General features: G+C 45.6%; 1 protein-coding gene across 1 annotated transcript in view; it reads left to right on the top strand.

Moving 5' to 3' along the window:
* XYLT1 (xylosyltransferase 1) overlaps positions 1–26266 on the top strand; it is a 256950-nt gene that overhangs the window by 99771 nt on the left and 130913 nt on the right. The window lies entirely within an intron of this gene.

The raw sequence follows: 26266 nt of genomic DNA, 5'->3' as shown, positions 1-26266 counted from the left end.
GAGAAAGGCTGCCCTGTTTTCCAAACCCCGGATGAGCACACAAGATCTGATGTGTTCTAGTACTCCCCGAATGTTGAAGTCTTGTATCAGAAAAATTTTGCAAAATCACATTACCTTTTGTAGGTGCTTTAACCCATTGCCTTTGTGGCAAAGGATGAAATTACGGGAGCTGATGTGACGTTTGCAGGAGCCAAGGGAGCTGTATTGATATGGTTTGGTTTCTCTTTCAGTAGAATATTGGGATTAGAATTGACATGAATATTATTGTAACTGTTTATGATTTGAGAGGTTTCTAATTGGTTGCATTAACTTTAGAGGCTCTGTAACCTTCCATTTTCCTTCATCGAAAGTTTCTTTCCCTCTTCTCTTCCTTCTTTTTCTTCCTCATATGTTTCCTGTTTCCCTCCTTCTTTCCTTCCCATTCCTTTATTTTTTTCTCCCTTTTTCCTCCCTTCCTTCCTCATTTTCTTCCTTTGTTTCTCCCTTTCCTTTTCTTCCTTCTCTCTTCTCATTCCCTTCCTTATTTTCCCCTCTTCCCCCTTCCTTCTTTCCTATTTCCTTTCTTCCTTATTTTCATTTTCTTTCTCTCTCCTTTCCTCTTTTCTTCCTATTTTCTTTCTTCCCTTCTACATTCCTTCCTGCTTTCTTCCCTCTGCTTTCCTAATTTTTCTCTCCTCCCTCCCTCCTTTCTTCTTTTCCTTCCTTCATTCTTTACTACTTTCCTTCCTTCCTTCCTTCCACATTTCCTTGCTCTTTCCTTTCCCCCTCCCTCTTTCCCCTCACTGGCACTCTTCTATGTGCTGATGACCTGGTGATAAACCAGCTCTCTTGCGGAGGCACAAGGAGGGATCCGAGCTCTGATCCAGAAATTCACAGGCAGAGTGGAGGGGCCATCTGAAGACGGGAAGTCCAGTTTCACTAGCGCATGTGTAATCGTGCCATTGATGTGTATTTCTTGGTGGTGATTTTCACCTTCTCTAGTGCCCTTGGAAGGGGAATGACAGCAGCCGCAGGTGGCTGCTGAGGTTTCGCTGTGTGCTAGACACCGCACCAGGCTCTGTGCAGTCAATTTGTTTATCACATCCACCACTCTCTGAGGCTGATGCTGATGTCATGAGCCCAATTTTTTTCAGATGAGAGGTGTAAAATCCCTCTCCCAAGGTCACATGGCCTTTAAGTGATCTTACAAGCTTACTGTTATGGCAGGAAATTTCGGACCCACTCAGAGTAGAGAGAACCCCAAGGTGCCATCACCCAGCCACATGGTCGCTGGTTATTGACTCGTGGTCACTGTTGTTGAGGGCATGCCCCCTTCCCTCCCACTAGCCCCTGCCACCATAGCTTACGATAATCCAGCCTCTGGGAACACTCTTAAATTTTACTTTTCTCCTTGGAGAAGATCTTCTCAAAATGTTTGTGAATTCGTTTGCTCAGTGGTTTTCTCTGTGGAGAGAGGGCGGACAGCATCCAAAAGGCACCTTCCCACGAAGAGATGGTGCCACCAGCAACAAACAGAGAGGAACGCATTTGAAATAAACGGGTGTGGATTTCATTCAAGCTCAGCTACCAGCTAATAGGGAGAGTCCTTTCTGCTCTCAGGGCCTGGATTTCTTATCTGTCCAGGGAGCAGCTTGCATTCTAGGGGTCTTTTTGCTCCACCTTCCCTGGGAGCCTACTTCACTCTTTACTCCTGGCCATCCCTCCTTCTCATTGGGCCACACTGCAAGGCCAGTCCAGCTGTCCCTCACAAAGTGGCCAAAGGTTCACAATACCCCGTTGTTGCTTCTAAATCCAAATACCAACCCCTGCTTTTGTTATCTCGGAAGGGAAAAGAGCCTTAAATGAGCATGGAGGCCAGCAAGGAGGCAACAGAGAGCTCTGGGGGCTCTGATGGGGTTGGGGGCATGTCAGAGTTGAGCTAGATGGAGTTTGGGGAGGTGTCAGGGTCAACAGATGCAGCTGGAAGGGATCCACTGAGGTGCTGCTCAGTGTCAAGGCATAAAGTTAGAGAATCAAGCCAGCTGCAGAATTGGGGAGGTAGGGCTTTCCGTTCCGCCAGCATTGATGCATCCAGGAGCCATGCAAGGCTTTGCTTGGTGTCCTGAGAAGGCAAATGCTCAATTCGCCCAACTCTCTTGATGCAGAAAGGAAGTGCAGCAAGAGAATGGCTCCCTCAGAAAAGTAGACTAGAAAGACTTCTTAGAGAACTCTTTCATTCGCTACTCTTTCTTTTTTTTTTTTTTTTTTTTTTTGAGACGGAGTTTCGCTCTATCACCCAGGCTGTAGTGCAGTGGCATGATCTTGGCTCACTGCAACCTCCACCTCCCAGGTTCAAGCAGTTCCCTGCCTCAGCCTCCTGAGTAGCTGGGATTACAGGTGCCCGCCATCACACCCAGCTAGTTTTTGTATTTTTAGTAGAGATGGGGTTTCACCATCTTGACCAGGCTGGTCTTGAACTCCTGACCTAGTGATCCACCCGCCTCGGCCTCCCAAAGTGCTGGGATTACAGGCGTGAGCCACCACACCCAGTGAGAACTCTTCATTCGTTTCCCTGGACAGATAAGAACATGAGGCTCATAGAGGTGAAGAGACTTATGCCAGGTCACCCAGTTCATTAGAAGTGTTTTTCATTTTAAATATGTGCCTCTGTGTTTACCACTGGTCACAGAATAGAGGATTTAGATCAAATAGGAGGTGGCCACATACACTAAGTGCACAGAAAGAGGGCTGGATGGATGGACAGCAAACCTTCCTTATGGCCCGCATTTGCAGGGACAGGGTGGCAGCGGGGACAACTTTAAGAAGTGCATCAATATTATTTTAGTTTCTAGTAGCGAGCGTGTGTCTATGCAGTATTTTTGTTTTATATCTGTTTTGTTTTGTTTTTTTGATACAGTCTCGCTCTGTTGCCCAGCCTGGAGTGCAGTGGTACCATCTTAGATCACTGCAACCTTCAACTGTCAGGTTCAAGTGATTCTCCTGCCTCAGCCTCCCAAGTAGCTGAGATTATAGGTGCCTGCCACCACGCCTGGATAATTTTTGTATTTTTAGTAGAGATGGGGTTTCACCATGTTGGCCACGTTGGTCTCAAACTCCTGACCTCAAATGATCCACACACCTCGGCCTCCCAAAGTGCTAGGATTACAGGCATGAGCCACAGTGCCTGGCCTACACGATACTTTTAAATAGAAACATTTAGAAAGAAAAGCTTCCTTTCTGCCTTGCAGTTTCACCCTTGTCTAAGTGGTCCAGGTGGTTCCTGTCTATATTCTTGATTAGATTTGGCACATAGAGTGTAGCAATAATTAAGTGGAGTGCAGCGTTTCCAGAATCTTTTGTTAACCTGTGCCTAGCGGAGAAGTTTTGGAGGCCTGAGTTGAATGCCATTCCATGAACGTAATATTGAGCTCCTTCTGTATATCAGGGACAGCACATTTGTTCTGTGAAGGGCCAGATCTTAAGTATTTGAAGATTTGGGGGCCAGTCTTTGTCACAGCTATTCAAGTCTGCCATCCGTCATAAGGCAGAAGCAGCCAGAGACTACACATACACAAATGCACTATGTTCCCATTAAACCTAACTTATAAAAATAGGCTGGCTGGGCATGGTGGTTCATGCCTGTAATCCTAGCACTTTGGGAGACCGAGGCAGGCAGGTCATTTGAGGTCAGGAGTTCGAGACCAGCCTGGCAAACATGGGGAAACCTCGTCTCCACTAAAAATAGAAAAAAATTAGCTGGGCATGGTGGTGTGCACCTGTAATCCCAGCTACTCTCTGGAGGCTGAGGCAGGAGAATTGCTTGAACCCAAGAGGCAGAGGTTGCAGTGAGCTGAGATCGTGCCACTGCCCTCCAGTCTGGGTGACAGAGCAAGACTCCATCTCAAAAAAAAAAAAAAAAAGAAAAGAAAAAAGAAAAGGAAAAGAAAAAGAAAAAAAGGAAAAAGAAAGAATAGGCCATGGGTCGGATTTGGCCCTTGGGCTTTAGTTTTCTTATCCCTGCAAAATGCTATTACTATCTATAGTTGACCCTTGAAAAATTCTGGGGTTAGGGGTGCCAACCTCCTTGCAGTCAAAAAATAGAGCACAACTTTTGACTCCCCCAAAACCTTAACTGATAATAGCCTATGTTGCCTTTTCGCTAACTGGTAACATAAACAGTTGATAAACACATATTTTATATGTTACTTGCATTATATACTGTATTCTTATAATAAAGTAAGCTAGGCCAGGCACGGTGGCTCATGCCTGTAATCCCAGCGCTTTGGGAGGCCGAGGCGGGTGGATCACCCGAGGTCATCAGTTCAAGACCAGCCTGGGCAACATGGTAAAACCCTGTCTCTGCTGCAAATACAAAAATTAGCCAGGTGGGGTGGCGCATGCCTGTAATCCCAGCTACTCGGGAGGCTGAGGCAGGAGAATTGCTTAAGTTCGGGAGGTGGAGGCTGCAGTGAGCTGAGATTGTGCCATTGCACTCCAGCCTAGGAAACAGAGCGAGACTCTGTGTCAAAAAAAAATTATAAATAAATAAATAAACGTAAGTAAGCTAGAAAAAAGAAGTTAAGAAAATCATAAGGAGGAGAAAGTATATTAACTGTTCATTAAGTGGAAGTGGATCATCATAAAGGCCTTCATCCTTGTCTTTATGTTGAGTTGAGGAAAAGGAGAAGGAGGAGGAGAGGTTGGTATTATTGCATCTCAGGGATGGCAGGAGGGAAGAAAATCTGTTTATAAATGGACCCGTATAGTTCAAACCTGTGTTGTTCAAGGGTCACCTGTGCTAATATATGTAACACTGCCTTGTCACACCGTGTCCCCACACCAGCCCTACGTGCTAAGTCTTTTGCGAACGCTTTTTGTCAGTGAGGAAATTGAGGCTCAAGGAAGGGGAGTCCTTGGCCAGAAACACATGGCCAGCAGGTGACAGAATTGGTATTGGAACTCAAGTTACAGAGCCTGCATCCTTTTCCATAAGCCTGTCCCTCTTGGGGAGGCAAAAGGGTCACTTTATCTCAAATTGTTAAGCCCCAGAGGTGTTCTTCCACCTGTAGGCACTCTCTCTGTCTCTCTCTCTCTCTCTCTCTCTCTCTCGTGCCAGGAGAGTGAGTTGCAAGGGAGAAGGCAGGGCGTTATTGGGAAACAAGGGGGGGCTGATGCTGTCAGTGGTTAAGAGCCTGGGGTGGTGGAGCCAGACCACTTGGATCCGAATCCCAGATGTCCCGTGCACAAGCTGTAGGACTTTGGACAAGTTGCTTGACCTCTCTGTGCCTCACTTTCTCCATCTGTAAAGGGGAGAGGAGCATCATCACACTTAGCTTAGAGGGTTTCCAAGGGCCTAGTACACAGCTAAGAACTGTGCCTGGTAGTATTAATGTACATTGCACATCGCATCCCTATTTGCTTTATGACTGCTCCACAGTTGTTCAAAAAACATCAAAACCTCAGCATCTTAGGCCAGGGATTCCTGCACTTCTCCTGGTCATGCTGAGGTTATCTCCGGATGGCTTTGCAGTGTGAGCTCGCCGGAGTTTGTCCTGAGGCCTTTACTGCACTGTCCAGGATGGCACACCCTCCCAGGACCTGTAAGCTGGTTAATAAGATTGGCATTTAAAAGCCATTGCACACCCAGCCTCAGCGACGCTTTAATTTGCTACACCACAGACTCCCCCTTTTGCAATAAATTTACTGTGAATAGACTAATTGCAAAATAACCCTAATTGGGTAGTTATCAATGAACAACTTCCCATGGAACAAAACGGCTTACAATTAATAGCGTTTAAGCCATAAACTATTCTTCTGCAGAAAGCTAAGATGTAATTACACCCCATACGGGGATTGTGTTCCCTTTCTGGAAACCATGACACCCGAATTTCCCTCTGCTTAGGAGGGATTTGAGCTTCAGCCCAGTGGTCGTTTTATTTCTTTGCTAAATGAGGAGATGGAGACAGGGGTGGAGGGAAATTTAATATATGAGTAAATATTCATATACATATGTGCACACACACAGATGGATGCCCTGTGTTTCTCATTTTGCTTTACGCAACATCACCTAAACTTCAGCCAAGAGTGTGCCGGAAGTTGAATATAATTAAGGAAACAATTCCTCATGGCTGCAAGTCTGAAAAATTCAGGGGAAGAGAAACAGATTTTACATGTTGACTTTGGTAAAGCGCCCCCACTCCTCCCGTCCCTCACGCTTTCTGTCCCCTCGCGCCACCACCACTCAGGGAAAATGTTGAGTCCAGAAGCCTAGGAGATGGTTTGCTTTCCTGACTTTTCTCCTTTACTCTCCAAAGAAAAGGGATTTAGAAGGAAGCCCCAGCTCCATCCCTTTTCGGTGGCAGCTGTTTTCACGAGGGGAAGAGGGATTCCTCTGGCTGTCCACTGGCAACCATGCAGTGGGAGATGCAGTGAGGTATGGGGAAGGGACTCTGCCGCATCACCCCCAGGGATGACCTCAGAGAAATTTGTTTCTAGCCACACACCCTAGGGTCTCTGGTCATTCAACTGAAACCCCTAGTGTTTCAAGGGAATGAACCAGGTCAGATTGAAAGTCAAGGACAGCTTGGACAATGGGGTTTAATTCCTGGCTCTGCCATTACTCGTGACATAACCCTGACCTCTCAGTGACTCAGTCTGCACAGTAAAATGGACACAAAAACTCATCTTCTATCTTTATAGGGTGTTTGGCTGAAATGAGACAATGCATATAAAATGCTGAGTGCATCAGGGAAGTTAAGTGGATATGCTTGGCTTGTTAGTATTACCACAATTACTTTTTTTTTCTGCAATTACTTTTGCACCAATCTAATCATCGCGATGGAGGAGTTGTATAAATGAAGGGGCTACAAGAAAAGGAAAGGAGAGGAGAGGAAAGGGTTGCTTTGACGGTGTCAGCCATTGTTCAGCCACGTCTTGGTGGGTCTGCTCTTCAGACACAGCCCCAGTAGCTTCCAGTCCTCCCCAGCCCCCTCCCTGTCCCCACAACTCCCACTCTCCCCACTTTGGCTGTTACCTCTTGCCTCTCGAGATCCCATCCTGAATGTGCTTCCTCTGGGAAGCCTTCCAGGACCACTTCTTACCCAGAAGCCCTGGTTGCAGGGAACACATGGATCCTGGGTGAAGGGTGCATCTCTGCCCCTTTCATTGTCAGTCTTTTCCAATAAAGGCTGTTTCACCTGTGACCCATAGGAGGCAATCTGTGCCAGCTGCCAGGTGACACAGCTTTTTCTGCCTCATTATATTTTGAACACCTGCATATCAGGAAGTACCCTCCGTGCAGTGGCCCTCACGGCCACCAGCCTCTCTGTGTCTTGAGTTAAAATGTCCCAAGAAAGGCCCCGCTGGCTCCTTGCATTGCTCCTGCATTTCTTCCCCTTTGCTGGGTCTGGTTAAGCCACCACATAGATGCTGTAAGTGACCTGTGGGTCTGCAGTCTAGACATCTGGGTGAAGAATTAGAAAGGAAAAATGTGAGAAGTTCCAGGGAAGATGATTGGCTGGGAGCAGGGTGGGCTGGACTTGAGTGGGAAACCCAGGGCATCTGAGTGAAGGTGGCAGTTCTCCAGTGGGTGATGGGCAAAGGAAGTTGCACATGACTGGGTAAGCTGGCGCAGGTGTTAGAGATGAGGATGAACAGAAGGGGATTCTTTGTGGCAGCAACAAACCATCTTTACCCATCAGCCTTTGCAGGAATGGATTTTTGGATATGGGGATGTTTGAGGGAAGGGTGGCCACTCGCTGCAGAGAGAGACTGGCAGATGGTACCGCCAGCTGCTTAAGGGCAGTCTCTTATATATCCTTCCTGCCCTGGGGGCAGTGGGGTAACTACACAGCATGAGTAGCCGGCTTCTAGAAAGCATGGCTGACAGCCACAGTGGAGGGAAAATAGAACTGGGGATGTCACAAGTGGCCGCAGGTAAGTACCTCAGTTTCCCCACTTGTCAACCAGAGGTACTACTTTCTCCCAGATCCTTTGCTGTATCACCAATGATGAGAAAATGAGGGAATGGCTGTGAGAAGTTAAAAGGTACCACGCTAACAAGGGTGATGTGATGAAGCCACATTGACCCTGAACAGCTTGGCCAAGTGGGTGGGGTTGATGGGCTTTTCCAAGGCGGCTCTTGCAGTTCCAACTGGGCCCTTTGGCATCTCCTTCTGAGGAGCCCAGGAAGGAAGAGGTATCCAGTAACAGTTCACTGGAGTTGGACAAAACTAGTCCCAAAAGTCTTCCTTGGGCTTGCTAGGGAAAGGCAAGAGACTGGCAAATCCAGAGAAAATCAGCAGACCCATTCATTGGTCAGCCACCACGTTCAAGGCTATGCTCCAGGACGGGGCCTCACACACACAGTTTCTGTAAAGGGCCAGATCATAAATATTTGGGACTTTATAAAATGCATGGTCTCTGTCTCAGCTATTCAACTTTACCATTGTAGCATGAAAGCTGCCATAAACAACACATCAACAAATGACCATCGTGGGCATGCTTCAGTTCAAGTCATTTGTGGTCACCGAAATGTGGGTTTCACATAATTTTCACTTGTTGTGAAATGCTGTTCTACTTCTGATTTGTTTTCTATCCACTTAAGAATGTAAAACCATTCTTAGCTCAAGGGCCATGCCAAAATAGATAGCTACAGGCTGTGGTTTGCCAATCCTTCTTCTAGGACCTGGGGTTAGAGCCGTGAAAAAGAGCGGAGAACACCTCATCCCACTTGAGTACCGTGTCCATTGGTTCTGGGAATCAACTGTGCATCTAGATGGCTGTACCCTCATGGCGCTTCTACCTGAATAGGAGAGACCAGAGGTGACAAGTGAATAGCCACATCTGCAATCTAATGTCTGGATATGACTCTATGATTTATTTGAAGACGTTGAGCAGGATGAGTGGACAGGCGAGGTGGGGAACCATTTAGGTAGGTGCCTACAGGCCGTGTGTGGTGGCTCACGCCTGTAATCTCAGCACTTTGGGAGGCCAAGGTGGGTGCATTGCTTGATGCCAGGAGTTCGAGACCAGCCTGGCCACCATGGAGAAACACCATCTCTACTAAAACAAAACAAAACAAAAGTTAGCCAGGTGTGGTGGCGCATGTCTGTAATCCTGGCTACTCAAGAGGCTGAGGCACAAGAATCGCTTCAACCCAGGAGGTCGAGGTTGCGGTGAGCTGAGATCACACTGCTGCACTCCAACCTGGGTGGCACAGCAAGACTTTATCTCAAAACAAACAAACAAACAAAAAACTATATAGGTGCCTAGAGAAGGAACAGAAATAGATTTGGTCTCATTGTGGAAGAACTTGCTAAGAATTAAGCTGCTCACAAATGGAACAGTTCCTAGTCTTTGGATATGCTGAATTTGTTTATTCATTTAATACTTATTGAGAGGCTACTTTGTGCCTGACGTTGGTTTAGATAGTGGGGAAAGACATGCCAGGGGCCTGATCTTACTCATCTTTGAATATCTTGTGCTTGGCACATCATAAGCCTCAGCCTTGCTCTCACTGGGAAAGAAGATAATGTGGTTGCTTTTAGCCTCAGTGGCTCAACCTCCCTTCACACTGGGGTCTCTACAGAGGCCTGTGTGTACCAAGCAAAGCAATGGAAATGGGCATCTAGAGTCTCTGTGGAGGTGGTGTTCTAAGCATGGCATCCACCACCTGGGACCTGAAACTGTTTGTCACCAGCTGCCTTCAATATACCCTCATTCAACCATTAGTCATCGAGCATCCCCTGTCTATGCCAGGAACTATTTTGGATGGATTCATTTGGGAGGAAAGCAGACAGAATCCCTGTCCTCAGGGAGCTTGCAGCCTGTTAAAGGTGAGTAGGGAAACACAGGGGTAAATGATCATTAAAATGTGCATGTAGGCCAGGTGCGGTGGCTCATGCCTGTAAACCCAGCACTTTGGGAGTCAGGCGGATCACTTGAGGTCAGGAGTTTGATACCAGGCTATCCAACATGGTGAAACCCCATCTCTCCTAAAAATACAAAAATTAGCTGGGTCCCAGCTACTCAGGAGGCTAAGGCATGAGAATAGCTTTAGCCTGGGAGGAGGAGGTTGCAGTGAGCTGAGATTGCACCATTGTACTCCAGCCTGGATGACAGAGCGAGACTCCATCTCAAAAAAAAAAAAAAAAAAAAAAATTCACATGTAAAATTGCAACAGCAATTCTGGGGAGATGCACAGTTGTGTTTTATAGTTGAGCTAAGAGATGAAGGGTAGTAGAAGTTAACTAGAGGAAAGGCTGAAGGGGAACATTCCAGGTCAAGGGAGCATCCTGTGCAAAGGCCCTCGGGTAGGAAGAGGTGTTGATAGTTTAAAACACGCACAAGACCAACAAGGGAGCTCTTGCTATAAGCAAAAAGGTTAATCTGCTCATAGGCCAAGTTGTAATTCCTAAAAGTGCTAGGTTTAGAGGATCTGTGTCTTTGCTTTGAGCAAGGAGAATGGAGGTAGAGGCATCTCTCAGTACTGAACTGAAATTGCCAGAGACCTGAGGGGAAGGTAGGCCCCCCTGTATTAGTCTGTTCTCATGCTGCTGATAAAGACTTACCTGAGACTGGGTAATTTATAAAGAAAAATAGGTTTAATGGACCCACAGTTCCATGTGGCCGGGGAGGCCTCAAAATCATCCAGAAGGCAAAAGACGTCTTATATTGTGGCAGGCAAGAGAAAGAGCTTGTGCAGGGAGATTCCTCTTTATAAAACCATCTGATCTCATGAGACTTATTCAGTATCACGAGAACAGCAAGGGAAAAACTCGCCCCCATGATTCAGTTACCTCCCACCAGGTTCTTCCCACATGGGAATTATGGGAGCTACAATTTAAGATTTGGGTGGGGACACAGCCAAACTGTATCAGCCCCAAAGATAGGGCTCTGGCAGGCTGGGACTGGGGGGCAGGTCTCACATCCTCTCTCTACAGAATCATGCTTCTTCCACTTTTGAGCCCTGAACAAGAGGCCATCTTGGATCAGGAAAGCAACCCCTGCCCCTAAGTTCTTAGCCCTGGATTTAGGGTACACATCCTTGGGAGGTCTTGCCTCCTGTTACAGTGTGGTTTCTCATGACATCTAAGTCATGGAAGGAAATCCTCAGTGCCTCCAACAATGGCATAGACTCAGTGTCCTGGGCTGTTTCACTATCATTGGCCTAAAACTGGATTAGGAGAAGCCTTTGAACCAGACTCAAAAGACTTGTGGCCCCTCTGCCACTTTATCGGCTGTGAAAGCCTCAAACAAGGCACTTGTGTTCTCTGAGCCTCACGTCTTTCCTATAAAACAGATTGCACAAGTCCTCCCCTGCCTCCTCAGGTTGCCAAATAAAATACTGTATTTGAGTGTACTTTCATTAATCCATCGGTCTAGCCAGCAAAGATTTACCAAGCCTCTGTTACAAGTCAGCAATAGGCCACCTCTCGATTGGCAGCTCTTGTGGTTCTGGAAGCCTGCAGGTGGGCATGGGAGACTCGCTTCCATGGCACGGTGGTTGGTGATGATTTTCTTGGCGTTCCATGAATTCTTGCCCAGTAGCTGCCCCAAAACAAGGCAGAGAATGGAGATTCGAAGAGCACACAGATTTCTCGCTCCATGAGAGGCTAGCTTCCTTGGGCACAACTGATTGTGTGTCTGCCACCCAGGGCCCCCAAGACAGAGACTTTCTGCAAGAAGGAAGGAGCCCAGACATGGCTCTTGAATGAATGAGTGAATGAATGAATGAATGAAAGAAATAAGCCCTAGAGTGAAAGGACTAGCTTAGCTCTCTTTCCTTTCTGCATAAGTCAACAAAACTAGCTGGCCTTTTCTCCTCTCTCAAGTTATTTGGCACTCCAGGGCTAGGAATTCGTATCAATGCCACTTCCTCCTGGAAGCCTTCTATGATGCTATCTCCCCACACTGCACCTCTCCAAGTCTGTGTGAGGGGCTCAAGCTGTGTGCCCCCAAACCACCTTGCCTGTTCCCTGCTGGGGTACATGTCACAGGATAGCATGGTTGCTGGAGTCCTCTGTAGCCCACACTGAGCCACAAGGGCTGAGTCCCCTTAATTCTGTTGGGGACCCTGAGTTGAGACTGGCTGCTATAGCATATCCTGAGTCTCCACCATTGGATCTCCAGCCCCTGCCTGCATGGGGCTAGGACATGAGAACCCACATTTCTTAGGCACTTCCTGAATGCCAGGTGTGGAGGCGAGCACTTTGCATGTGTGATCTCATTGTGACTCCTGCACAGCCCTGGAGAAGAGATGTTCTCTAGTCCTATTGAACAGATGAAGAAACTGAGCCTCAGAGAGGTTAAGTAGCTTGCCCAGGGTCACATTTGCAAGTGACAGACCTTGGACTCAAACCCACTTCTGCCTAACTTCAAAACCGACACCTTAGCTTGTCTGCTCTGTGGTACCCTTGGCAAATGTGGAACCAGATGCGTTAAATGACTGATCTAGCTTCTCCAGAGATAAAGGAAAATGCACTGCATGTTAGTCAACACCTTTCTCTAGCTATTGATATTTGTTACTCACCTTGAGCTAAGGTCTCTGTACAAGAAACTGCTCTTAAATAATAACATTTAACCTCTACGTAGGGACTCTTCAATGCCAAAGGCTATCCTAAGAAGGTTTAGCTACATTAACTCATTTATTTCTCATAACAACTTTGTACTCAAAGAAGTTGAGACACAGAAAACTTACCCAGAATTACACATTTCGCCAGTAGCAGAGCCAGGCTCTGAGCTCAGAGACTTTGGTTCCAGTGGCGTGGCAAGGGGCTTAGCCACTGCACTTTGGTGTCTATAGGAGCAGCTGCATTCAGGCTGAAGCAAGCCCTTTGCAGCTCACATTTGCTCCTTGTGCTCAATCTGTCTGTTGCAAAGAGACCCACCCACACAGTCAGATAATTCACCTGTTTTTGGAGGCGGGGGCGCTGATGCCATCCAAGACACTAAGGACTTGTGTTTGAAGTCAGTTCATTGCCTGGGGTGAGAAATAGCCAGCTGCGGTTACCTCCCATTTCTCTGCCAGTTTCTAGTTGCTGTGGTATATTCGTGTTAGTGTAAAAATGACAAAGCAATAATTTTTCATTGTATCCTTCAGTCACCCATGAGAGATTGGATTTAGGTCACAATTTATTACCCCGTGGAATTGAATTCAATTTTTAACACCATGTCAGCCATTCTGGTGTTAGAGCCTTTTAATGGCTGTGAAATTTATACAATGATAAAGTAATTTAAAACATATGTAGGAAGAACATCAGACAAATTGATGTGTATAGAACCCTCTGGTAAAAATTGAATAGGAGATAAACATGGAAAATGGTGATTGATTAAAAGACGGTTGAAATAGTGCTGGCTTTGATAAACTCTTAATGGCGAAATTAGTAAACTAATTTATTCTTCGCAATTTTGAAGAGGGTTTATGTTGCCCTAAATCAGAATCGAGGCTGAGCCACAAAGTGCAAATTAATAGCTCACCTCCAAGTGTGGCATGGATAGAGTGAGAAACCTTTCAGAGGAACTGGGAGGCTGCCAAGAGCCAGTCCCCGGTGACGTTTCCAGCGACCAAAGCGAAAAGATGGTGAGAAGGCAGGGAAAGGAGAACTCTCCTCACGATTTTTAAGAACTTGCCCAAATAATGCAGAAAGGATGCTTGTTAAAATCTAATTCTTCAAGTCAAGGCTGTATACATTCTCATTATTTTAAAAAACTGAAACATTGCAGATAAGGGGAAAATCCATCTTGATCCGTCAGTCCCATCTGAGCAGTGGCACTTGTGTGTACATTTTTGTTTTTCTTTAGATATCTAAACTCAACACTTGTCAAAAAAAAGAATGTGGTTTTGTGACAAGGGATTCATAAATCATATGAAACTGATATATAAATCTGAAACTTGTAAAAATATTAATAGTGTCTGGCTGTGGGATTAAAGAATTCACAAGTTACATGATTTTTTTTTTTTTTTTTTTTTTTACGCATGTCCAGGTCTGAGGTCTGTTTCCTTGCCTGGGGCTAGAGACCTAAGTTATTTCTTTATAGTAGCTGACCATGTAACTCTGGGTATGGATACACTACAGTGTAATTGGTCCTTCCCCTATTGAGGGACATCTAGGTTGTTGTCAGTTTTTTGCTATACTAAGTGACTGTTTTCTCAGATCTCTCAAAGATGTCCATAACTAGTACCATTCTGGATACATCAGAGAAAAGCTAATTTGCTACCTACAATAGACACTCCAGGACATTCGAGCTTAATTCTCTTGGGGACCCTGAGTTGAGACTGGCTGCTACAGAGCATCTGAAGAATGGAATTGGCAGGTCAAACAGCTTGCCCATTTTAAACTGTGATAGACAGCATCGAACTGCCCTGTAAAAAGCCTGTACCGGTTATAACAGTATATCCTGTGTTGATCACCAACAGGACCTTGGCAGCCTCTAAAACATCCTCATCTTCCATCCTGCATTCTGCCTGGGATTCCTCTTCAGGTTTCACGTTAGTAACATCTCTCGTGCCTAGTCCTCTGAGATCCCAGCAATTCTCTTTCGTGGTCAAGGACAGTGCTTGCCAGCCATACTTGGGCTTGTGTTGGAAACAGACCCCCCCACCCGGGCCCCACCCCCAGGGATTCTGACCCAGGTCGAGGACAGAACCTGAGAAATCACACTTCTGCCAGAGGCTGCTGCCCCTCCAGAACCACAATTTGAGAAGCCCGGACCTGGGAGAATATCCTGTTCCCCCTAGTTCTGCCCTTTCCCTGATTCAGTGGTTAGCAACCAAGGCCACTGAGCCCCTCGGGACATCTGGCCATGCCTAGAGACATTTGGTTGTCTCGACTGGGAAAGGGCGTACTACTGGCACCTAGTACGTAGAGATGAAGGCTACTGCTCAGCCTCCTGCAATGCACAGGACAGCCCCACAATAATTTTCCAGTCCAAAATGTCCATGGTGCCATGGCCAAGCATGGTGGGAGACCCGGGCATCTGCTTCTCTCCATGGGGCAAGTTCACATTCGGTATGGACACGTTGGCATCTACAGTCTCACTCCTGGGTGTGAAAAGGCTCCCCCTCACCCCTCTGACTTTCTTAGCCCTTGATGACCCTTTGCCCCCTGAAGACCCCTCTCCCCAGCCTGAAGAGCCCATAATGAGACACCTCACATTGATTGCTGACTGTTGCCGCGCCTTGTGCTGAGCACATAGAACTGTGCTTAGCCGTGAAAGCTGGAGTCGGTCGGCTTGGGTTTGAATTCTGGCTGTGCCCCTCCCTCACTCTGGGACCTTGTGCAAGGGACTTCACTGCTCTGTTGCCTGATCTTTAATCTATAAAATGTGGATGATGACTGGTATCTGGTTTGCCCAGGGCAATCCCGATCTGTGCCTGTCGTCCTGCTATAGTTAGTAATGGAGCCCCTTTTTCCTCTCGAGTTCTCCAGTCTCACTCTAACCTGACGAGGATTCTCCTATAGAGTGAGACTGGATGATTTGTTTCAGATAATTCATTTGACCTTTAGGGAGCCATGCATGAGTTTTGAGCAAGACAGTGCTGTGATCTCATTTAGACTTTAACAAAGGTACTGGCAAGTTTTTCATAAACTGACCATAATAAGTTATATGGTCACCCTAATGATGATAGTCTTAATAGTTCTCACCTTGTAGGGCTGTTGTGAGGATAGAATGAGAGGATCTGTGTGAATTATTAAAGCAGAGGCTGTCTCTAGAAAGCACTCAATAAAAGTTAGCTCTTCTGGCTACATACCTAGAAGAATTGAAGGCAGAGTCTTAAAGAGACATTTGTACACCTTTGTTTATAGAAGCATTATTCAGAGTAGTCAAAAGGTGGAGGCAACACAGGTGTCCATGAACAGATGAAAGGATAAACAAAATGTGGTCTACACATACAGTGGAATACTATCTAGCCTTAAAAAGGGAGAAGACCCTATCACATGCTGCAACATGGATATACCTGGGGGACTTCATGCTAAATGAAATAAGCCAGTCACCATAGATCAGATACCGTGTGATTCCCCCTTACACAAGGTATCTAGAGTAATTAAATTCCTAGAGACAGGAGTGGGATGGTGGGTCCTAGGGGCTTGAGGGAGAGAGAAACAGGGATTTATATTTTAATGGCTGTAGAATTTCAATTCTGCAAAATGAAAAAGTTGTGGAGATTGGTTGCACAACATTATGAATATACTTAACACTATTGTGCACTTAAAATGATTAAGATGGTAAATTTTATGTTGTGTGTATTTTACCATTTTTTGAAAATAGCTCTTCTGAAACATGCATTGCCTCATTTAAATCTTGCTCTAAATTGGTGAAGTAGGCTTCTTCATTCTCCCATTTCACAGATGAAGATTCTCCTGTAGAGTGAGACTAGATGATTTGTTCCAGATAAGTCATTTGACCTTTACTTTAAAGTCATAGGGAGCCCTGGATAGGTCTTGAGGAAGACGGTAGCACAATCTGATTTACACTTTAACATAGGGATTGAAAACTTTCTGTAAAAGGCTAGATAATAAATAGTTCAGGTTTTGCAGGGTAGAAGGTCTCTGTCCTAACTACTCAACTCAATATGTAGATAGTGCATAAATGAATAGGTATGACTGTGCTCTGATAAAATGTTGTTTACAAAATGGATGGCTGGGTTTGGCCCAAGACCATAATTTGCCAAGCCCTGCTCATATGGTTTGGCTGTGTCCCCACCCAAATCTCATCTTGAATTGTATTCCCACAATTCCCGTGTGTCATGGGAGGGACCTAGTGGGAGGTAATTGAATCACGGGGGTGGGTCTTTCTTTTGCTGTTCTTATGATGCTGAATAAGTCCCAGGAGATCTGATGGTTTTATAAAGAGGAGTTCCCTTGCTCAAGTTATCTCTTGCCTGCGGCCATGTAAGACTTGCCTTTCACCTTCTACCATGCTTGTGAGATCTTCCCCGCCACATGGAACTGTGAGTCCATTAAACCTCTTTTTCTTTATCAGTTACCCAGTCTTGGTTATGATTCTGTCAACAGTGTGAAAGACTAATACTCCTGCTTTGGAGAGCTCCCTGGCTGCTATCACTTTCCAGCTCTAGCATGTGGAGAAGACAATTCCAGAAGATAGGTTAGTTAACTGCCTCTTCCCCACACTGTATCCGCTAAAAGTCAACTGTTTCTTAACCTGGGAGTAAGAGACTCCTAAGGAAGCAGCAAGTTCCCAGGGGTGCCCCATCAGTTCCAACGTCGATGCTGCCTCTTTTCCTCCCTCTCCTCATGGTTGCATTGATTGTGCAGCCAATCTCCAGAACGTCTTTGTTTTGCAAAACTGAAATTTTATGGCCATTAAAAAACAAATCTCCACACACTCATACTGAAAGCTCCCAAGAAGGAGGGCCCTGGCAAGGTGACCTGGAGGCTCAGCGAAGCCACGGCAGTGGGCCAGGCATGAAGGAACTGTAGTCTCTACTCCTGATGCTGCTTGACAGCATCGTTTGTTTCAAGACTTTATTAGCATTGCAGTGGGGGACCTGGAGAATTTAGAGGTGCTGTTGCCATTGCTTTCTCAGCCTAAACCTCAAAGGGCAATTAACCTGGTTATCCAGGCCTCCCTCCCTCCCCTTGTTTATTGCTGTGAACAGAGGAAATGCACTATTAGGTGCATGGAATGCTATCAAGGAATTTAACTGTAATTTAAAAGGCTCTATGGGGAGGACCCCAGTGGCTGATTAATAATGCATTTGTAGAGCAATAAAGACTCCAGCAGATCAGCAGAGCTCAGCCTCCAGACTTTACTTATGCGTCTGGAATCCTATGAGGTTTCTCTCCGGGGTGGCAGAGGGGTGTCTACACCAGGGTTCTCTGGCTCCAAAAACATGGAATAGGATCCTGTGAAATGTGGAATACTGGAAATGGTCCTGTCCAGATGGTCAGGGACATGGGCTTCTAATCGTTGGGGTTCTGGAGTTGAATCCTGGGTCTACCAACAGCTATGGAACATTGGGCATGTCACCTAAACTTCTGTGTGCCTCATTTTTCCCCATCTCTAAAATGGGTCTAATGATAGTATCTACCCCACAGGTTCTCCTAAATGGAATGATGTGTAATACATAACAAAGTATCTGGTGCTTATAGAGTAAGTGCTTGCTCAGTACTAATTATCTTATTACCATCCTCATCATTCAAGAAAGCATTATTTCCTCCTGGAAAGCTCAGGCCACTGAGGCTGGTTCAGGCTTGGTCCTGAAGAGCTTGAAAAAGGTTAGTTCTCATTCTCACATCTCAACCAGCAGCAAGACCTTCCAATTCTACATCCTGAATATCACTGCTAGGTCAATTTCTCTCTCTCTCTTCTGCGACATCCCTGTCACGTAGATTGTGGCGATACATTCCTAACTTACCTGCTCACATCTGTGTCTCACACCCCCTCCCTGCCTCTCCCAAGTGAATCTTCATTCTGCATCTAGAGTGTGCTTCTTAAGATGTACTTGGAACTGTGTGGCTTGTCTGCTGAAGACTTGCCAAGGACTTTCCCCATTGCAAGTCAGTGAGACCTTCAGGACTCACTGCAGTCTGGCCTACCTCCTTCTTCAGCCTTATCTCCCTTCATTCTCACCCATTCTCCCTGTTCCTGCATACTCTAGAGACAGCAGACTGTAGCTGAAGGCTTCCCCACATGTTAGTCTTCCTGTCCAGACCCCTGTTCTCATGCCTCTCCTAGCAATTCATGCAGTTCCTTGGATCTGAGTTTAAACCCAGTTATGTTTTCTCAGGCAAAACTTTTCTTTTGTAGCATTTATTCCAGTTTATTAATATGCATGTATTTGTGTAGTTTGTTTAGCATCCCTTTTCCAAATTAAACTAAAAGATCCAGGAGGGCAGGTTCTAAATATTTTTTTTCACTACTTACCCCACCTGGTACTAAGTAGATACACTGGATGGATAAATGGAGGGATGAATGAGAAGATGGGTGGATATATGGAAAGATGGGTTGAGTGGATGAAAACATAGATGGGATGGGTCGATTAATGGATGGATAAAAAGATAAGTGAATTGGACAGACAGATGAAAGAATGGATGAATGGACTGCCTCAGCAAGTGGGTGGTTGGTGGGTGGATGGATGGATGGACAGACTGGGTGGGTGGGTGGATGGATGGACAGACCGTCTTGGTGGATGGATGGATGGATGGGTGGATGGATGGATGGATGAATGGACTAGGATCATGGATGGATGGGCTGGGCGGGTGAGTGGATGGATGAATAGGATGCGTGCATGGATGGATGGATGGATGGGTGGATGGATGGATGAATGGACTAAGTGAGTGGATGGATGGATGGATCATGGATGGATGGACTGGGTGGATGAGTGGGTGGATGAGTGGGATGGATGGATGGATGAATAGATGGACTGGGTGGATGGATGGATGGATGAATGGACTGGATGAGTGGATGGATGGATGGATCATGGATGGATGGACTGGGTGGGTGAGTGGATGGATGAATGGGATGGATGGATGGATGAATGGATTACAGGGGTCCAAGTCTGCAAGTGAAGAGTCCAGTAAGCATGCCTCTGGGGTAGTCTAGGCAAGAAATGACAATAGGTTCAATTAAGAAAGAAGAAAAGTTGGATTTGGAAACAATTCAGGAGGAAAATTTGGCAGAACTTGGCAGTCTGTTGGCTATAGAAATGAGGCTTGGGAGGAATCGAAGAAGACACCTGGATTGTTCATTAGAGGAACTGATTGATGTTGCTGTCACTGACTCAAATGGAGAAATTACTGCATCTAGAAAATGAGCGGATGACTGCCCTACCTCACTGTCATGAGATATCTCACCCCATTGTGAGATCACGTAAACTCCTCGACTTACTTTGCAAAAGCTGATAGAAGTAGGAGAAACTGAGGACAGAGTCCAGCTCCAGTGGTACGGTTAAAACAGAAAGAACAGCTTTGCAAAAGTCCTAAAGTTGCCACGCACTTGGCATGACTAAGAGCCAGAAGGCAGAAGGGATAGCTGAAGTTCAGTTAGCAATAAGAAGCATAGATGCTGAAGACAAAGAGGAGGGCAGGGGTCTGTCATGCAGGACCTTGTAGGCCATGAAAGGGAATTTAGGATTTTCCCTTATTGGGGTCCGACAGCATCACAAAACCTGATTTCTCTAAGACAGGGGTCCTGGGTCCAAAGGCAGCTGCCAATCTGCTTTTGTAAAACCACTACCACGCCCATTCATGTATGCATCATCTGTGGTACTTTCCAACCTCAAGGGCAGAGCTGAGTGGTTGCAACAGAAACTGTGCAGCTCCAAAAGCCTAAACTATTAGGTTGGTGCAAAAGTAATTGCAGTTTTGGCCATCACTTTCAATAGCAAAAACTGCAATTACTTTTGCACCAACTTAATATTTACAGTTTAACTCTTTACAGAAGAAGTTTGCTGACTCCTGTTCTAAGACAAAAGCTGAAAATTCCTGCCTGCTATTTCCCGTGTGTATTTGAACATTTTACAGATTTGCCATTGTCTTCAAAAAGGATTAATGGGAATAAATTACAGATTCAACAAGGAATAACTACAACTTGTTTCTCCAGGGTTTCAGTTGACTTTTAGGGATGGGGTGGATGAATGGAAAGGCCAGGGGAAAAAGTGCTCTGACTTCAGCTCATGATAAAAATCCCCCAGCCTGTGTGCCAGGTACACCTGCCCTCACCGAAAGGATGCTAAGTGAAGGTGGAGTGGCCTGACACGTACCAGATGCTCTACAAATGTTTGCTGAACAGCTAATGCATGAACAATGACCTTCAGAGGGATTTGGAACCAGCCTCGCACCTGGACCATTTTAATACTGACTTGGAAATAAGGACAGACACTTACCAGCCTGCTACTGACTTTTACCTGGGCTCTCAGCTAACTTGCTTGGGATGGACTGAACCACCAGTGTCACCCAAGTGACCCGAGAGGAACCCCTGTATTTTGCCAGCAGATGGCATGCAGCAACGACATCCCATGGTCTCCCAGGAAGCAGAACTAGGCCCAGATGAATATTGGAGCATCCTGTAGAAAACGCTGGTAAGAAATGCTGATGAATCCATCTCCGGATTCTAATTACACCGCTGCGTCTCTCAGGAAGGAAGAGACCTTTTGCCACAGGCACACTTCACTAATCTGAAACCCAACACAGACTCAGTTTAATTACATGTGCACTTCCTGGAGTCATGAGAAAGTTTCTGAAAAACCAATTCACTGCCTGTCAGGACGAAGGGCGTTGATCTTAAACCTCCAACCAGTATCTTCAACCAAAACACATTGCTGAGCATGGGAAGGCAGAGGAGAGGGCAGGAGTCACCCCAAGGGAGGCCAACTTGTGGGGTGAGAAAAGTCCATTTGGAAAAAAAAAAAAATAGTTTCTCTAATGTATCTTTGAACTTCTTCCTGGAATGAGAATGGGGAAAAAATACTGAAAAACACAGATCTCATTCTGGAGCCCTACAAATAATAATAATGTAATAATTGGGATGGTAAGTTGAATACCAGTATTTCTACTTTATGGACATTAAAGTTTGAGAAGCACCAAACTTCGTATATTACACATCCTTAGAATCTTTCATCTTTTAAATCCCCAAACAAGACTCACCTGAACATTGTTCTTTACCTTACTTTCTGCATTGAACAGCCACCTAAATGCCAATGATACCTAAATCAAGCCTCTCTTCAGAATTTCAGAATCCTATACTCAATTGCTAAGTAGATACTATGGATTGTATTGTATCCCCCAAAATAGGTTGAATTCCTAAGCCCAGGACTTGTGAATGTGGCCTTATTTGGAAATAGGGTCTTTGCAGATTATCAAGTTAAAATGAGATCATTAGAGTGTGCCCTAATCCAACATGACTGTGTCCATATAAAAAAAAGGGTGTTCAGACCCAGAGAGAGACATGCACACTGGAAGAATGCCAAGGGAATATGGACGTAGAGACAGGTGATGCATCTCAAGGCCAAGGAACGTGAATTACCGGCAATCCCCTAGGAGCCAGAGGAAAGGCATGGAATAGATTCTTCCTTCTCAGCCCTCAGAACGAACCCTACCCATGCCTGGATCTTGGACCTCCAGCCTCCGGCACTATGAGACAGTAAGTTTCTGCTGTTTAAGCCCCCCAGCTGTGTGACTTTGTTAGGGCAGCCCCGGGAAACTACGATGGGCATCACCAGTCAGATGTCCCAGTGAGGTCACAATCCCACATCAGTTTTTCCACACTCTCCCCTCAACCAAGTCCAGCCTTTTTTTTTGTACTCTCCATTTCAGTTGTGATACTGATGCTTCTTCGTCCCTCTACAAAAAATTCAGGTGTCTTCTTTGATTCCTGATAGCCATTTAGACTCCTAAACGAAGAAGAGGTGGTAAGACCCTACACATGCTCACTTTCACTCTTAGCATGGAGACTAAAGCCAGCAAGATGCCAGGCCCAGGCTAGATGCTTGAATTTTCTGAATTAGTTGCTAATAATTAAAAATCAGATACTTTTATTTAAATTTCAAGATCTCCAGCTTCCCTCAAGATAAATGGAAAGATCTGGCAACCTTAAGCCTTCAGGGCCACACATGGCCGTGATGATCTGTTGATGAAAAAGGCATCTCCAGACCCGCCTGACCAATATGGTGAAACCCCATCTCTACTAAAAATACAAAAATTAGCTGGGTGTGGTGGCGCACTCCTGTAGTCCCAGCTACTCAGGAGGCTGAGGCAGAAGAATCACTTGAACCCGGGAGGTGGAGGTTGCGCCTCTGCACTCCAGCCTGGGTGACAGCGAGACTCCATCTCAAAAATAAAAAGCGTCTCCATTGGATGGGACACAGATTTGCTTATTTCTGATCTCTGACACTCGCTGTGGTCTCACACCAGGCCTTCCTCACTCGTTAGATTACCTGCCTGATGTCTGCACTTTAAACCCTAACTACAACAGTGGACAGGATTATGGACCAGTTCTAGCGCTATGGGTAAACCATGTGAGCCGTGAAAGGGATTTGGAGATTTTCCCTTACTGGGATCCGACAGCATCACAAAACCTGATTTCTCTAAGACAGGGACCCAGGAACAAGATTCTAGAATTCCCAGGATGAGGAGAAATTAAACCAATCCATCAGCCAGTGTTTCATCTCAGACTGTCCCCCACCGTTTTATGGCTTGGATCACTCTCCTTCTCCACAAGTACAGTCTCTGACTAAAAAAATAACAATAAGACCACACACGGTGGCTCATGCCTATAATCCCAGCACTTTGGGAGGCCGAGGCAGGCAGATCACTTGAGGTCAGGAATTTGAGACCAGCCTGGCCAACATGGGGAAGCCCCGTCTCTACTACAAATACAAAAATCAGCCAGGCGTGGTGGTGCACGCCTGTAGTGCCAGCTACTTGGGAGGCTCAGGCAGGAGAATTGCTTGAACCCGGGAGACAGAAGTTGCAATGAGCAGCAATTGGGCCACTGCACCCCAGCCTGAGCTACAGAGCGAGACTCTGTCTCAATAATAATGATAATAATAATTATAATGATTAAATAATAGAGAGTGATGTATGTGCTTAAAAGGCTAGGGATGGTTGCCCTTAGAACCTGGGTTTGGACTAAAGCTGTTACTTGGAGGACACTCAAGGTGCAAATTTACCAACACGTCAGATTTTCTGTAAACAGATGCAGGCACTAGGCAAACGTTTTTTAAGCCAGAAAGCTATATCAAGAGAGACACAGTCCTTAAAGGAACTGCAAAGAAAGCATTTGTCATAATTCCCCACTCAGTATCCTGAATGCATAATTTCTACCGTGACTCAGCGTATCTTTGGGGACTGAGAAACAAACAGTCCCTTTCGTGTGTACAAGAAATACTGAGAGGCATTGAGACGAGGCCCTTCGAGTTTAGAGTCTGCCACTGCCTCTTTCCAGCTGTGTGACCTTTGGCCAGGTTAGCTGACCTCTCTGAACCCTATTTGTAAATGGGGATACTGGTACGTCCTTTTGCAGGATGGGTGGGAGGACTGCAGAGAAGAGCTCACCCAGCACCATGCTCAGCACATTCAGCACATAGTAGGTCTCAAAAAAAAAATGATAATGATGATGATTTGGCTGTTAGTGGTTCCAGGCCACTTTCAGCACGTCTAAACTTGTGTATGACTTGAACAGCTCTGGCTGACTTGTCTGAGATAAGGGAGCTTTTCCCTCTGAAATCTAGAACTACATTTAATCAGGCATCAGTAACCTCCATTCCCAAACTGAATTGGAACAAGCTACTTTTCACACTAGAATGAAGCGAGGAATAAAATAGAGCAAGATGACTCCACTTTTTTATTTTTTTTTCAAGAAGTTTTCCCATTTTCTCATAATGAGAGATCATTAAAATAACCAGGAGACAAATGGCACCAAATTAATAAAAATGTAGATCAAATGATCCTCCGTTACCTATTTTGCTCAATTGCAGTTGAGGAATGCACTGATGAAACTGCCAGCAAACCATTATGGTCGTATTCATTACTATAGCATAATCTATTTTATTATGATAGGATAATAACTAACACAGTCTTGCAGACAGACGTTTCTCTGTGGGCTAAGTAATCATTTACTGTGGATGTGCACCAAAGAATGCTAGGTTCACTTTGCTCAGGGTAGACTTGAACCTTAGGGTCACAGAGAAGATGGTTTATTTATTTATTTTTTTAATCACATGGCTCAGTTTGCTAGATTCCCACATGGGGAGGGTTCTTCGAGTGCTGCTGTGAAATCTATAATGATCCAGAGAGATGTTAGAAATGTAAAAAAAAAAAAAAAAAAAAGTAGTCAATGAGCTGTTATTTTTGTTGTTTTTATCTACTCTCTACCCACTGGCTGATTTGATTGATTTCTTATGTGCTTATTTACCCATTATTTATTTATTAGGCATTTATTCATTATTCATTAGGCAAACAGGTGATAGCCATGCAGAACTTAGTATCTCAAGACTTAGCATTGATCAGAGCCTCATTGGAGAGGCAAAGACGTAACTGAACAGTTAAGCGGGGATAAAGGTAGGCCCAGAGATTTGCAAGAGCTGAAATAGAGGGATGATTTTGCCACTTGGGAGTGAAAAATCTAGAGTTGGAAATGGTGATGACTTGGGTGCAGAAAGCAGGCTTTCTGCAATTGAATCCAGGCTCTGTCACTCACAAGCTAGGCATTCTTGGGCAAATCACTGCATTCCTTCAGTCTCAGGTTTTTCCTTTGCAAAATGGGCATGGCAGCAGTACCCACCTCACTGTTGACACAGGTACCAGTTATGAGAATCACTCAATAAGTGTGTCTTAGGTCTGGTCTTCTTGAATCCTTCAGTATGGAGGAGCCATGTCATTAGCATCCTTTGCTTGGCCCATGAGGAAACTAGGACTTAGGGAGAGGAAGTAACCTTGCCTGAAATCGCCCTGCTACGCAAAATCAGAGCCAAGATGTGAAGCTAAGTCTGCCGCACCCCCAAGCACGTGCGCTTAACCAGGATGAAGTTGGCATTTCATACACTGGTGGTATTTACAGCAAGGGTCACAAAATACCCCAATGGGCCAGGCAGGATGTCAATGCCTGGAGTAGTCAGGTAGAAGCTGCCACTCCACAATAGTCTAAAGCCCCAGGTTCCCTTGCCTTGAGAACTGCTGGCCCAGGCTTGCTTGCTCTTCCAATTGTTCTTTTTGTAAGAAATCTGAGTTTTAATCTGAAATCTCTTGATTTAACTGACAACTATTTTAATTTAAAACAAAGCAGTAAAACAGAGTGTGAGCCCAAGAAAAGCCGTCTGCAGGCTGGGCAGGCCCAGGAGCTGGCAGCCTGCAAGTTCTGCTTTGAAGCAGGGCGCGTCTGCAGGCCACTTAGTATGCACAGAGCCCTGCACCACACCTTCCTACTTAAATTTCTGCTCTGAGGACTCTTGCTCGCTTCCGCAGTCAGAAGTCTCTGTCACTAGCTTGCAGCGGGAAACTAGGCTGCTTCCTTTCCAGGCCCTCCTTTTGCTTTGCTCAGCACTGGCATCCATCACTCAATGTTTTCAAGCAGGATGGGCAGTGCCTGGCCTGCAGTGAAACTTGTCTTCTGGTGCCACCTCCCATTTTCTGAGTGTTTTGAGGCTGGGCATGAATTTGCCTTGAGGTCTCCTTGAAGCAGGCAGGGGATGCAAAATTCTCATCGAGTTGCTTTCTGTTGTCGTTTTTCCTGTGGGGTTGGGGAGAGGCTTGTTGGAAAGTTCTGGTGCCTCCATAATCTACCCTATGTGATGTCAACATGCATTTATTAAATGGCCCCTCTT

The sequence above is a fragment of the Hylobates moloch genome, unplaced genomic scaffold (assembly GCF_009828535.3).
Source record: "Hylobates moloch isolate HMO894 unplaced genomic scaffold, HMol_V3 SCAFFOLD_23, whole genome shotgun sequence".
NCBI lineage: Eukaryota > Metazoa > Chordata > Mammalia > Primates > Hylobatidae > Hylobates > Hylobates moloch.
The sequence above is the reverse complement of the archived record's forward strand: the minus strand, read 5'-3'. Positions and strand labels throughout refer to the sequence as shown.